This window comes from Hyaena hyaena, unplaced genomic scaffold (assembly GCF_003009895.1).
Source record: "Hyaena hyaena isolate Hyena2069 unplaced genomic scaffold, ASM300989v1 scaffold_557, whole genome shotgun sequence".
Classification (NCBI taxonomy): domain Eukaryota; kingdom Metazoa; phylum Chordata; class Mammalia; order Carnivora; family Hyaenidae; genus Hyaena; species Hyaena hyaena.
Genome location: NW_024081190.1, coordinates 610,056 through 623,552, shown reverse-complemented (window position 1 = coordinate 623,552; position 13,497 = coordinate 610,056). Strand labels below are relative to the sequence as shown.

Genomic DNA, 13,497 nt, shown 5'->3' with positions numbered 1-13,497 from the left:
GGATAGTACTTGGCACAGAGCTGAATTAAGGTTTGTTGAATGAATAAATGAGTGAATGGCTGATTGATGAGTGAATACAGGGAGCATGTTTAGAAGTGGAAGTCAGAAGGGGCACCTGGGTGGCTTAGTCGGTTAAGGGTCCGACTTTCGCTTAGGTCATGATCTCACGGTTCGTGGGTTCGAGCCCCGCGTTGGGCTCTGTGCTGACTGCCAGCTCAGAGCCTGGAGCCTGTTTCAGAGGCTGTGACTCCCTCTCTCTCTGACCCTTCCCTGCTCACGCTGTCTCTCTCTCTCTCTCTCTCCTAGAAAAAAAAAAGTGGAAGTCAGAAGAAGTCAAAGAGAGAGAAACAGAGGAGAGACTAGAAATGTTTGAGGAGGGTGATTATTTGAACTACACTGGGGAAGGAGAGCTTGAAGGGGAGATACACTTCTTTCACAGCTTGAGAAAAGGGAAGACATGATAGTCTTAAGTCTCTGACATGTTGGGCTGAAGAATTAAAAGGATTTTTTTAATAGCCATAGTTAAACACTGCATTTATTTTCTTCATTTGCTGCATTTCTGATCATAATATGAGTCCAAGTAGAGTTAACAGGTAATGAATCCTCAAGGTGATCTGAGAATCTATAAAAGATAAAGTCACGGGGTATTATTTTAAGTCTTTCTTCCTACTTAGAAAAGTATGCCACGGTCGTCATCAGCTTATTCTCTTTATGATCTGAAAACAGAATTCTGCCGTACAAGTACGTTCAAAGTGCCAGATATAATTGTGTGTTCTTAGAGCTTCAAGCGGTTATGGGTTTATTCATTCACTGATTTTTCACTCTGGTTCCTTTATTCACTCATTCAGAGGCATGAACGAAGTTCCTGTTACTTGGAGATGCTCTGAAGGTGCCAAAGATCCAAAGAAGAACACACCGTGGCTCCTTTCCAGGGAGTTCACAGTCTAGCAGGGGAGACAGACACCTAGCTGTGTGTTTATGAGTCAATGTGCTACACCAGCACTGAAGCCTGAGCGCACGAAGCCCGAGTCTGACCCCCGTCCACCCTGTCCTGACATCTCTCAACCCAAACTATTGGATCAACTGCTTGCTTCGCCCCCCACCCCCACCCCCCCAGGCTGCTCTCTAGATCTTCTGTCTAGAACTCTAGACTCCAGCCAGGATGGGAGCTCTGAAGCTCTGCTTGGTTCTTTCTAGTCTCTCTCCCAGGAGCTAGATCTTGCCTCCTCCCAGCAAAGGTACCTAGACCTTGTGTTCCCCATTGGCTCTGCTCCAGTACCACATTGTTCCAACTGTTGCTCAACCCACATCTGACTGGACGTGGCCTTTGCACGCTAGCTCTGGGCTACCCAACCTCCTCCTTCTAGGGCTGTTCTTGGCATTGAGGTCAGTCTTCTCTCTCCTCATTGCAGCTCTTCCCTCCTTCATGCAGTGCTTTCTTTTAAGGTCTGCCAGCCTGTCTCAGGTGAAAGTGGACTCAAGACAGCCCCTCCCACTAGCTCTGTCAGAGCCCTGAACTGGGATGATCCTTGTGAATATCTCTTGTCATAGAAACTTCCTTGGGTTAACCTTTAGAAGAAGAGAATGAGCTCTTGTTCCTATCAGGGCTGGCCCAGACCTACCAAGGGGGTCATTACACCGGGCAGCCAAGGAACACTGGTGAGGTAAGAAGTGACATGTTACCCTTTCCTTAACTTCCTCCTGTGCCCATTTCAGGGAAGCGCAAAGCTGTGGATTAAATAACTTGTTAGAATATATGTTATGTTAGCGGAAGAGATATAAATGGAAGGAAATATTTTTCAATTTCTAGCTTTAATCTCTAGATCATGTTAATACATTTTGGCATGTACTTCTTGGTGCGAGAGGATATTTCATGTGGAATATAACAAGGTTTAAGAAAAACTTTCTTTACATAATATCCCTCCTTAATTTAACTAACCTTTAGAATTACTTTTGTTGCTGAACTGATTTGTCAATTTGCCTCACAATGTTGTATCTCTCTGTGCAAGAATAACTGTTTAAAATATATAAAGACACCACAAAAAAGGGAAAAAAAACCCCAGCCCTCAAACTGTTATATTTTGGAGGCAAGGGAGCTATTTCAAAATCAGAGCACTGCAGTCTTAATTCCCAGCTTTCAAGTCTGTTAAAAAAAATAAGTATTTATGTACTTTAAAGTGGGCAGAAATAACTTCTTTATTGTAAACAGGGTATCAGTGAAAACTGAAAATTTTGAGGGGATGGAGAAAAGAATCGTGAACATTCAGTTTGTCAAATGTCAACATCACATCGAGGGAATTTGGGTTGACTTTTCAATAGGTTTCTGAGAGCTGGGTAGCGGAACTCACTAGGTCTGGGGGAGCAGACTTAGATATATTCCCTGTTTGGGATAAATGGCATCTTGCTGCTAAAATGAGCTTCACACGTTAGCCGGCAATCATTAGGTTGGTGACTTTCCCGATACCCAGGAGATGCTTGCACGGGGAATAAATTTCTATGTCGAAGCATTTGACAAGCCTTAGTTCCTGATGTCTCACACCCAAGCCTTACTTTATAGTCACATCTGTTAGTTTAAAGCATTTTTAGTTTATTGAAGAAGCCTTCACAAAGAAAAAACAGATGATGAAAATCTCATCTGTCAAAACTGTTATTAAAACCAGTAACAGTGTGAAATTTTGTTTAAATTGAAAGCATCATTTATTTTTATCAAACATTTTATAAACAATCACATTTGAGAAAGATTTGGGGGACCTAGAGAGCCCTCAACAAAATGCAACTCATTATGTCGCTTTGTCGTTGAACGTGTGGCTCAGAGATAGGCTGCGGCTATGTCCCCTCTATCCCCGGGCGAGACCAGAGAGGTGGAGAGATTACCAGGAGCAAGACTGCCAGCTTTGAGGAGGAAAAATGAGCAGGACAGAGGAGGAGGCCTGAAATGGAGGCTGGAGACCATGTGGTCGTGGCAGAGAATGGGGGAGGGTACCTCATCTGCCCTCTTCGATGGATGAAGGTGGGGAGACACAGCATATAGCTTCAAGTCCCTTAGAGGGTTTGGGAAGAAGGAAGGAAAAGAAAGAAAGGATATTCATGGAAAGAATGAGCAAGGCTTCCTTTCTTTTCTTGTGTGCAGACAGTTGATTTCATGCTCTTATCTGCTACTGATATCAAAGGGTGTTTCACAGCCAGAAGGAGTAGAAGCCAGCCTTAAAAGGCGAAACAAGATGAACATCAAATCCATTTCGTTGAATCCTCATTCAATCCAGATGTTTGGCAAAGTGGAGACAAAACATCCGACACTTCGCTATTGTGTAGACTCAACCTTAGAATATACAAAAGATCCAGTTTCACGATCTCAACTGTGTCTCATACTTCTTTGGCTGCTTGGTATTAGCGGCTTTGGAAAAGAAAATATGTCTAAGCAAAGTAGACCCCTGTAAATCTGAACGATTTGTCCAAGCAGTGACCTTTCTTTTTTTTTTCTCTGGGTGATACTCTGCTTGATTTTGTCACGCTTTGAGATCAACCCCTGGCGACCAGTAAAGGTTTCCCATGGGGCCCAGGCTCTGGAATGGAGGTACACAGAGTGTTCAGGAGCTTTCCAGAGCCTCAGCTTTTCATTCAAACTTTCCTATAAAGGTCACTGTTCTAAGGACTTGTCTATTCTCTTTCTTATCTTCCCCTTTGCAATCCTTCCTGCTTCTATTTGTAGAAGAAAACCTTATCTCTTACTCATCCGGATTTCACTGGAGAATGCTGCCCCTGGGGAGTAGAGAACTTTCTGTTATAGAAGAGTTTGTTCCTGTATTTTGAAAGCATATGATGGTGGATATGAAATTAGGTTGTGTGTGACTGAGGGGCCTGGTGGGGGATAGAATGACACACTTCACCGAGGGAATTGAGCTGGGTTTACTCAAAACAAAACAAAACAAAACAAAACAAAACAAAATGAAACAGTTTATAGGGTCACCTGGGTGGCTCGGTTCGTTGGGCCTTCGACTCTTGATTATGGCTCAGGTCATGATTTCAGTTTCATGAGTTTAAGCCCCACATCGGGCTCTGCACTGACAGCATAGAGCCTGCTTGGTATTCTCTCTCTCTGCCCCTCCCCTGCTTGCATTCTCCCTGTGTTTCTCAAAAATAAATAATAAAAACAAACAAATAAAAAACAGTTTGCAAAGGTGTGGACAGGGTTTTGTGAAACCTAATTAGGGTAGGGGAGGAGCAGCAAAATCCTGGAGGAACAATTACCTGGTCCTGAAGAAAGTGACCTTTATCTCAAGGGAGAGCTGGTAGCTGTGTCCTTTGGTGGAAGATGGAGCCAACCTGCATTCTAGAAGGAAGGAAACCAGCCTAAAAGTCTTGACATACTGTTGCTTGGCTGTCCAGTCTCCTGACAGTGTATCTCATTGGTTAATCCTAATTTGTTACAAGTGGTGACCGTCCTTAATATTTCACCATTAATGTTGACAGCTGTAGGTTTTATGTTTTTTGTAGATGTCCTTTCTAGATCAAGGAAATTATTTTCTATTTACAGTTTTTGAGAGTTTTTATCATGAATTTCTGCTGAATTTTGTTGAATAATTTATGGATAATCCTGTTTTCACTTACATCCCATGAATAAGGCACATTATATCAATTGGTTTTTTAATTTTTTTTTTTAATGTTTTATTTATTTCTAGGAGAGAGAGAGACAGCGTGAGCAGGAGAGGGTAAGAGAGAGAGAGGGAGTGACAGACTGAAACAGGCTCCAGGCTCTGAGCTGGCAGTCAGCACAGAGCCCGACGCGGGGCTCGAACCCACGAACCGCGAGATCATGACCTAAGCGAAAGTCGGACGCTTAACCGACTAAGCCACCCAGGCGCCCCGGTTTTTTAAATGTTAAAGTAAACTTCCATTCTTGAAATAAACTGCACTTGGTTGTGAAGTACTATTCTTTTTATGTCATGCTAATTCTATTTGCTAGCATTTTAAGAATTCATGATGGATTTTTTTTTCTTTATTTGTCTTTCTTGTAATGTCGATGCCTTGGTTTTTTATCAAGGCAATGCTGGTATCATAAAATGAGTTGGGAAGTCTTTCCTCCTCCTCTGTTTCTTGAAAGAGTATATGTGGGATTGGTATTGGTATTATTTCATCATTAAATGCTTTAAGGAATTGTGAATTCAATTTCTTAATTGATATAGAAATTTGCAGGTATACTCTTTCTTCTTGAGGGAGCTTTAATAATTAGTGTCTTTCAAGAATTTGTCTTTTTCATCTAAGTTGTCAAATTTGTTGGCATAAAGTTGTTGACATATTATTTTTCTATTGTTTATATTGTCTGTAGTAAGGCTCCCTTTTTCATTCCTGATATTAATAATTTGTGACTTCTCTATTTTTTTGTCCTGATGAATCTAGTTAGTAGTTTACCATTTTACTAATCTTTTCAAATTACAGACTTTTGGGTTCATTGATTTTTTTCTATTATGTGCCAGTTTTCTATTTTATTGATTTCTATTTTTAGCTGTATTATTGTCTTTCTTATATTATTTTATGTTGAATTTGCACTTTTTTTATCTTCTTCAGATGGAAGCTTAGCTCATTGATTTGACACTTTTATTTTAATAGAAGTATTTAAATCTGTAAATTTCCCCCAAATACTGCTTTAGCCACTTCCCATAAACGTGGACATGTATCTTCATTTTCTTTAAGTTAAAAATAATTTTAATGTCCTTTATGAAATTTTCTTTGAACTATGGTTTGTTTAGAATAAGTATGTTGTGTGTCTAGTTTTCAAAAATACGTTCAGGTATCTTTCTGTTACTGGCTTCTAATTTAATCACATTATGTTGGAGGACATAATCTATATAATTTCAATCTTTTTATTCTATTGAGACTTCTTTGTGGCCTAAAATATGATCTATCTTTGTTAATACTCCATGTACACTTGAAAAGAATGTGTATTCTGTTGCTATTGGATGAATGTTTTATAAATGTCCATGAAATCCAACTGGACAATGGTCTTGCTCAATCACCTTATTTCTTCATTGATTTCCTATTGAGTCATACTGTCAATGGCAGAGACAGATGTGTTCAGGGCTCAACTATTATTGTGGATTTGTTTGTTTCTCATTTCAGTTCTTTTAGTTTTTGCTTCATGTATTTTGAAATTTTATAATTTAGAGTGGTATTAAGGTTCTTCAGAGGAACAGAATCAATTGTATGTATCTATATACATATATAATAAATTTAACATTATATTATATAAATTTGTATATAATTATAAAGTTAATATAATATTAAATAAATATGATAGATAAATAGATTAATATTTTTTAAAAAGTTTATTTATTTATTTTGACAGAGAGTAAGCAGGAGTGGGGGAAGGGCAGAGACAGAGACAGAGAGAATCTCAAGCAGGCTCCCAGCTGTTAGTGCAGAGTCTAATGTGGGGCTTGAACTCATGAACCGTGAGATCATGATGTGAGCTGAAATAAAGAGTCAGATCTTTAACTGACTGAGCCACCCAGGTGCCCAGATAGATAGATTTATTACCAGGACTTGGCCCGAGCAGTTATGGGGGTTAAGTCCCAAATCTGTTGTTTGCAAACTGGAGATCCAGGAAAGTCAATGATGTAAGTTGGTCTGAGCCCAAAGGCTTAAGAACCAGGGGAGCTTATGGTGTAAATTTCAGTCTGAGGACAGAAGAAGATGAACTGAGATGTCCCAGCTCAAGCAGTGAAAAGGGGTGTATTCCTCCTTCCTCTGCCTTTTGTTCTATTTGGGTCCTCAACACATTGGATGATGCCAACTCACGTTGGGAAGGACAATCTGCTTTACTGAAATCACTATTTGAAATGATAATCTCATTCAAAAAACACCCTTACAGACACACCCAGGAATAGTTTGATATGGTCATCCTCAGGCCAGTCAGGTTGACATGCAAAATTAACCATCACAGGGACATACATATGGATTCCATCTTTTTGATTAATTATTCTCTATGTCATTATTTAATATCCCCTTTTATACATGGTAATGTTACTGTTCTGAAGTCTAATTAGTCTGATATTAATATAGCCATTCCAGTTTTCTTAAGATTAGTATTTGCAGGGTATATCTTTCCATCTTGTTACTTTTAGTTAGCTTTATACTTAAAGTGAGTTTCTTGTAGACAATACAAAGTCTTGATTTTTCATTCATTTCAACAACCTGTGCCTTTTAATTGGAGAATTTAGACCATTTACTTTTAATGTGAATATTTGACATAGCCAAGTTAAACTTTACAACTTGCTGTTTATTTCTATGTATTCCATCTGTTTTTTAAAAATAATTTTTCCCTCCTTACCTGCCTTATTTTGCTAATTTTTAAAAAAACATTCCCCTTTATTTTTACTACTGGCTTATTAGCTGTAATTAGGGGTAACTCTAGGGTCTGAAACACACCTTTCACTTATTATAGTCTACCTGTAAATCTTATTTATACTACTTCATCTATAATGCAGCAATCTTACAATAGTGTACCTCTGCTTTCTACCCTTTATCTTTTGTGCTATTGTTGTCATACATATTATTTCTTTGTGTGTTATAAACCCATAGTTAATTAATGTTAAAAACAAAAAACAAAAAAAGAAACAGGAAAATATTTCTGTATATTTCTCTACAAAGTTCGTAGTTTTACTGTTCTTTATTTCTTATTGTACAGTAAGTTTCCATATGAAGAACTTTCTTTGTTTTTGTAGTGAAGTTCTGCTGGTAAAATATTTTATCAATTTTTGTTTGTCTTAAAGTAGTTATTTCACCATTATTTCTAAAATATACTGTGCTGTATATTGCATTCTAAGTTGATAGTTTGTTTGTTTTTTTTCCAGTACATAAACTGGTTTCTGCTTCACATTGTTTCTGATGGGAAATCTTTTGACAGTTTATCGTTTGTTCCTTTTTTATAATGTAGATTTTTTTTTCTGTTACTGCTTTTAAGATATTTTTCTTTTCACTGTTTTTCAGTGAATTTGATTGTGTCTTGGCTCCCTGCCTCTCCTTGCCCACCCTGATTGGATTTATTTGAACTTCTTGGAGCTATAGGTTTATAGTTTTAACCAAATTTGGAAACATTTTTGGGGTGCCTGGGTGGCTCACTTGGTTAAACAGCCAATTCTTGATTTTGGTTCAAGTCATGATCTCACAGTTCATGAGTTCAGACCCTGTGTTGGGTCCCGTGCTAACAGTGCAGAGTCTACTTCTCTCTCTCTTCATCTCCCCTGCTCTCTCTCTCTCTCTCAAGATAAATAAACTATCTCTCTCAAGATACAAAAATTATTTTACAAAATAAATAAATTTGGAAATTTTTCGCCATTTTTTTTCTTTAAGTATATTTTTTTTGGACACCTCATTTAATTTGCCTTCTGAGATGCCAGTTAGATTGATATTTTCACTCAGGTCAATGAAATGTTTTTGTTTTTGTTTTCCTTTTCTTCCTCTGTGCTTTATTTGGAATAGTTTATTTTATTATTATTATATTTTTTTTTAGAGAGAGAGAGTGTGTGTGTGAATAAGGGAGAGGGGTAAAGTGGGGGGGGGGGAGAGAGAGAGAAACTCCATGCTAAGCATGGAGCCTGATGCACGGCTTGATCCCATTACTCTGGGATCATGATCTGAGTCAAAATCAAGAGGTGGACTCAACAAACAGAGCCACCCAGGTGCCTCTAGAATATTTTGTTATAGAGGTCTTGATTTTTTTTTTTATTATAAAGTGTCTAATCTGTTAACCTCATTCAGTGAATTTTCCATTGCTGATTGTATTGTATTTTTTTAATCTCTGGAAGTTATATTTCTTCTTTTTTTGTATCTTTCATTTCTTTTATGTACATGTTTTTCTTCAAATTCTTGAGCATATTTTGTACATTTATACTAGTTGTTTTAATGTCCATATTTGTTAATTCCATATCCTCTGTCATTTCTGGGTATCTTTCTAATGGCTCGATTTTCCTCTGATATGTACAATATCACATTTTCCTGTGTTTTCACATATCATAATATTTGATTTGATGAAGGACATGGTGAATTTATACTTCTGAGTGCTGGATTTTGTTGTATTCCTTTAAAGAATGTTAGAATTTTTTCTGGCAGATAGCTAAGCTTTTTGTAATTTAGTTGGATCATGTTAAGGTTTCAAAAATTTTTAGATAGGTCTAGATTAGTCTATACCCTAGGACAAATTTAGGCTCATTTTTAAGGTATGTTCCTTTTTGAGTCTCTGTTGAAGTGTACATTTCCTGACATATCTCCACTCTAACCAATGGGAAATAAAATTATTCCTGTCCATATTTTTTTTAGTCTTTTTAAAAAATGTTCATTTATATTTGAGAGAAAGACAGAGTCTGAGTAGGTGAGGGGCAGAGAGAGAGGGAGACACAGAATCCAAAGTAGGCTTCAGGCTCTGAGCTGTCAGCACAGAGCCCAACAGAGTTCAAACGCGTAAACTGTGAGATCATGACCTGAGCTGAAGTCAGATGTTTAATCAACTAAGCCACTCAGGTGCCCTGAATATATATATATTTTTTAATCTGACGACTCCCTGGTAATTGTACTTTCCCCCAGCAATTTTCTTGTTCAAATTTGTGTAGTTTTACCCTGTATATACAGACACTGGTATTCAGCCAGAGACTCAAAAAGACTTATTCAAATTTCTGGAGCTTTTTCTCTGTGTAGATTTCTTTTCTCTGGTAGCCTATCTTCCATATTGTAGCTATATCTGTCACTCTGAACTGTAATCTCTATCTCTTCTACTCAACAATGCTTGAGTTTCCCCTCTCTGGGCTTAAGGTTTTCAAATTACTTCAAGGCAGAATGCCAATGCAAGTGAAAGACTCACCTAATTTTCTCTCTCTCTCTCTCTCTTTCTCTCTCTCTCTTTCAGAGATTACAGTCATCTGCTGCCATTTATTACCTGAAGACAGTTGTTTCATATATTTTGTTTAGTTTTCTATTTGTTTACAGAAGGCAGAAAGATAAATCTGGGCCCTCTTATTCACTTTGGAAGCCAAAGTCCTTGTGTCAACTTTGATCTCTCTCTCTCTTTCTCTCTCTCTTGTTTATGCATCCATGTTGTTTCTATTCCCTCACAACTCCTATCACTGTGATATCTCTCACAAGTTACCTCCTTCCCATTGCCATGGCTTTCCTTCAGTCCATAGTTACCTACCTCCTGAATAATCACAAAAATCTTTTATCTGGTCTTCCTACTTCTAGACTCCTTTCCCCCAATCTAGCTGGTTCACTCTATTTGCCAGAATGATCTGCTTAAAATTTTTCCAAATATGATTCAAAAATCTCTTTAAAACCTTCAGTGGCTGTATTTTGGTAGCAGAGTAATTAAACACTTGTTAATATTGACATTAAAACAACAATGCTCTTTTCCTTTACTTTCCTTTGTCATTTTATCTGCCATTACTTCCTTTCATTCCCCTTCTTGTCTAACCTTTTCTATTACCTTTTTCTCTTCCTTCCATATTAAAATTCCTCCTATGTTTATGACCAAAATTCATGTCTTTTGCAATGCTCTCCTTAATCTCATTTCTTAAAGTATCTCTTTCTTCTCTGAATTCTGAGCATAAATTGTTCATACTTCTCATGGCACTAAATTTTATTTTTATTATTGAGGTATAATTATATACCGTGTTATGTTAGTTTCAGGTGTACAACATATTGATTTGATAATTCTGTACATTACTCAATGTTCGTGATAAGTATAGTCACCATACATTATTTCACTATTATTGACAATAATCCCTATGCTGTACTTTTTATCCCTGTATCTTATTTTTTTGTAACTGGAAGTTTGTACTTTTTATTTATTTTTTATTTTTTTAATGCTTTATTTATTTCTGACAGAATGAGAGAGAGAGAGAGAGAGAGAGAGACAGTGTGAGCAGGGGAGGGTCAGAGAGAGAGGGAGATCCAGAATCTGAAACAGGCTCCAGGCTCTGAGCTAGCTGTCAGCACAGAGCCTGATGCGGGGCTTGAATCCACGAACCGTGAAATAATGACCTGAGCTGAAGTTGGATGCTTAACTGACTGAGCCACCCAAGTGCCCCAAGTTTGTAGTTTTTAATACCTTCTATGTATTTCATCCCTCTGGCAACCACCAGTTCATTCTCATATTTAAGAGGCTGGGGTTTTTTGGGGGGAAGTTTGTTCATTTTTTTCCCACATATAAGTGAAATCATATGGTATTTGTCTTTCTCTGTCTGACTTATTTCACTTAGCATAATACCCTCTAAGTCTATTCACACTGTCGTAAATTGCAAGATCTCATTCTTTTCATGGCTGAGTGACATTACATTATATAAACAATAACAAAAAAGATATACCACATCTTTTTTATTCATCTATTGATGGACATTTGGGTTGCTTCCATTTGGATCTTGGCTCTTGTAAACAATGCTGCAATCAACATAGAAGTGTATATATCCTTCCAAATTAGTGTTTTTGTTTTCTTTGGGTAAATACTGAGTATCATATGTTTATTTCTATTTTTAATTGCTTGAGGAAACTCCATACTGTTTTCCACAGTAGTTACATCAATTTGCATTCCCACCAACAGTGTACAATAGTTCCTTTTCACCACATCTTCACCAACACTTATTTCTTGTCTTTTTGATAGTAGTCATTCTGATTATGTGAAGTGATATCTTTTGGTGGTTTTGATTTACATTTCCCTGATGATTAGTGATGCTGAACGTTATTTCATGTGTCTGTTGTCCATCTGTATGTGTTCTTTGGAAATGATCTGGTCAGGTTATTTGCCCATTTTATTTTATTTTATTTATTTATTTTTTTAGTAAATAGTTTATTGTCAAGTTGGTTTCCATATAACACGCAGTGCTCATCCCCACAAGTGCCCTCCTCGCCCTCCTCCATGCATTTCCCTCATCCCCCCCCCACACCCATCAGTCCTCAGTTTGTTCTTAGCATTCAAGAGTCTCTCATGGTTTGCCTCCTTCCCTCTCCCCCACCATTTCCTCCCTTCCTCTCCCCGATGTTCCTCTGTTAAGTTCCTCCTAATCCTCCCATACGTGCAAACATATGGTATTTGTCCTTCTCTGCCTGAGTTATTTTGCTCAGCATAACACCCTCAAGGTCCATCCATGTTGCTACACATGGCCAGATTTCATTCTTTCTCATTGCCATGTAGTATTCCATGGTATAGATAAACCACATCTTCTGGATCCATTCGTCCGTTGATGGACTCTTAGGCTCTTTCCATGTTTTGGCTATTGTTGAGAGTGTTGCTATGAACATTGGGGTACATGTGCCCCTATGCATCAGCACTCCTGTATCCCTTGGGTAAATTCCCAGCAGTGCTATCGCTGGGTCATAGGGGAGTTCTAAAAATATGGAACGCTTCACGAATTTGCGTGTCATCCTTGTGCAGGGGCCATGCTAATCTCTGTATCGTTCCAATTTTAGTATACGTGCTGCCAAAGCAAGCACTATTTGCCTATTTTAAATCAAATTGTTTGGGGTTTTGGTGTTGAGTTGTGTGAGTTCTTTATATATTAGGATACTAAACCTTTATCAAGTACATCATTTGAAAATATCTTCTCCTAGTCACTAGGTTGCCTTTTTGCTTTGTCAGTGGGTTCATTTGCTGTGCAAAAGCTTTTTATATTGGTATAATCCCAATAATTTATTTTTGCTTTTATTTCCCTTCTCTGAGGAGATATATCCATAAGTATGTTGCTAAGGCTGATGTTCAAGAGATTATTGCCTATGTTTCTTTAAAGAGTTTTATGGTTTCAGGTCTCAAATTTAGGTCTTTAATCCAGTTAAGTTTATTTTTGTGTATGGTGTAAGAAAATGGTCCAGTTTCATTCTTTCGTATGTAACTATCCTGTTTTCCTGACACCATTTATTGAAAAAATTGTATATTCTTGACTTCTTCATCATAGATTAATTGACCATATAAGCATATATTCATTTCTAGGCTCTCTACCCTGTTCTATTGATCTATGTGTCTATTTTTGTGACAGTACAATACTGCTTTGATTATTATAGCTTTGTAATGTCTCTTGAAATCTGGGATTGTGGTACATCCATCTTTGTTCTTTCTCAAAACTGCTTTGACTATTTGATATCTTTTGTGATTCCATACACATTTTAGAATTATTTGTTCTAGTTCTATAAAAAATGCTATTGGTATTTTGATAGGGGTTGACTGAATCTGTAGATTACTTTGGGTAGTATGGACAGTTTAATGACATGAATTCTTCCAATCCATGAGCATGGTATATTTTTCAATTTGTTTGTGTTCCCTTCAGTTTCTTTGATCAGTATCTTATAGTTTTCAGAGTATTGATCTTTCACTTCTTGGTTAAATATGTTCCTAGATATTATTCCTTTGGTGAAATTGTAAATTATTAATTCCTCTTTCTGCTACTTAGTTCTTAGTGTATAGTAACATTAAAGATTACTGTTTTGTTTTGTTTTTTGTTTTTGTTTTTGCATGCTGCAACT

The 13,497-nt window shown here is 37.3% G+C and overlaps 1 long non-coding RNA gene and 1 other non-coding gene across 2 annotated transcripts in view; one reads left to right on the top strand and one right to left on the bottom strand.

The window, feature by feature from the left end:
- The first annotated feature begins 1,587 nt into the window (after window positions 1-1,587).
- Window positions 1,588-13,497, top strand: part of LOC120247974 — a 264,499-nt gene continuing 252,589 nt past the window's right edge. The window contains exon 1 of the long non-coding RNA XR_005532458.1: window positions 1,588-1,664. This is a non-coding gene — a long non-coding RNA (uncharacterized LOC120247974). The remainder of the gene's footprint in view (window positions 1,665-13,497) is intronic.
- LOC120247976 lies at window positions 12,371-12,474 on the bottom strand. The gene has a single exon (XR_005532459.1). It is a non-coding gene; the product is annotated as a U6 spliceosomal RNA (small nuclear RNA).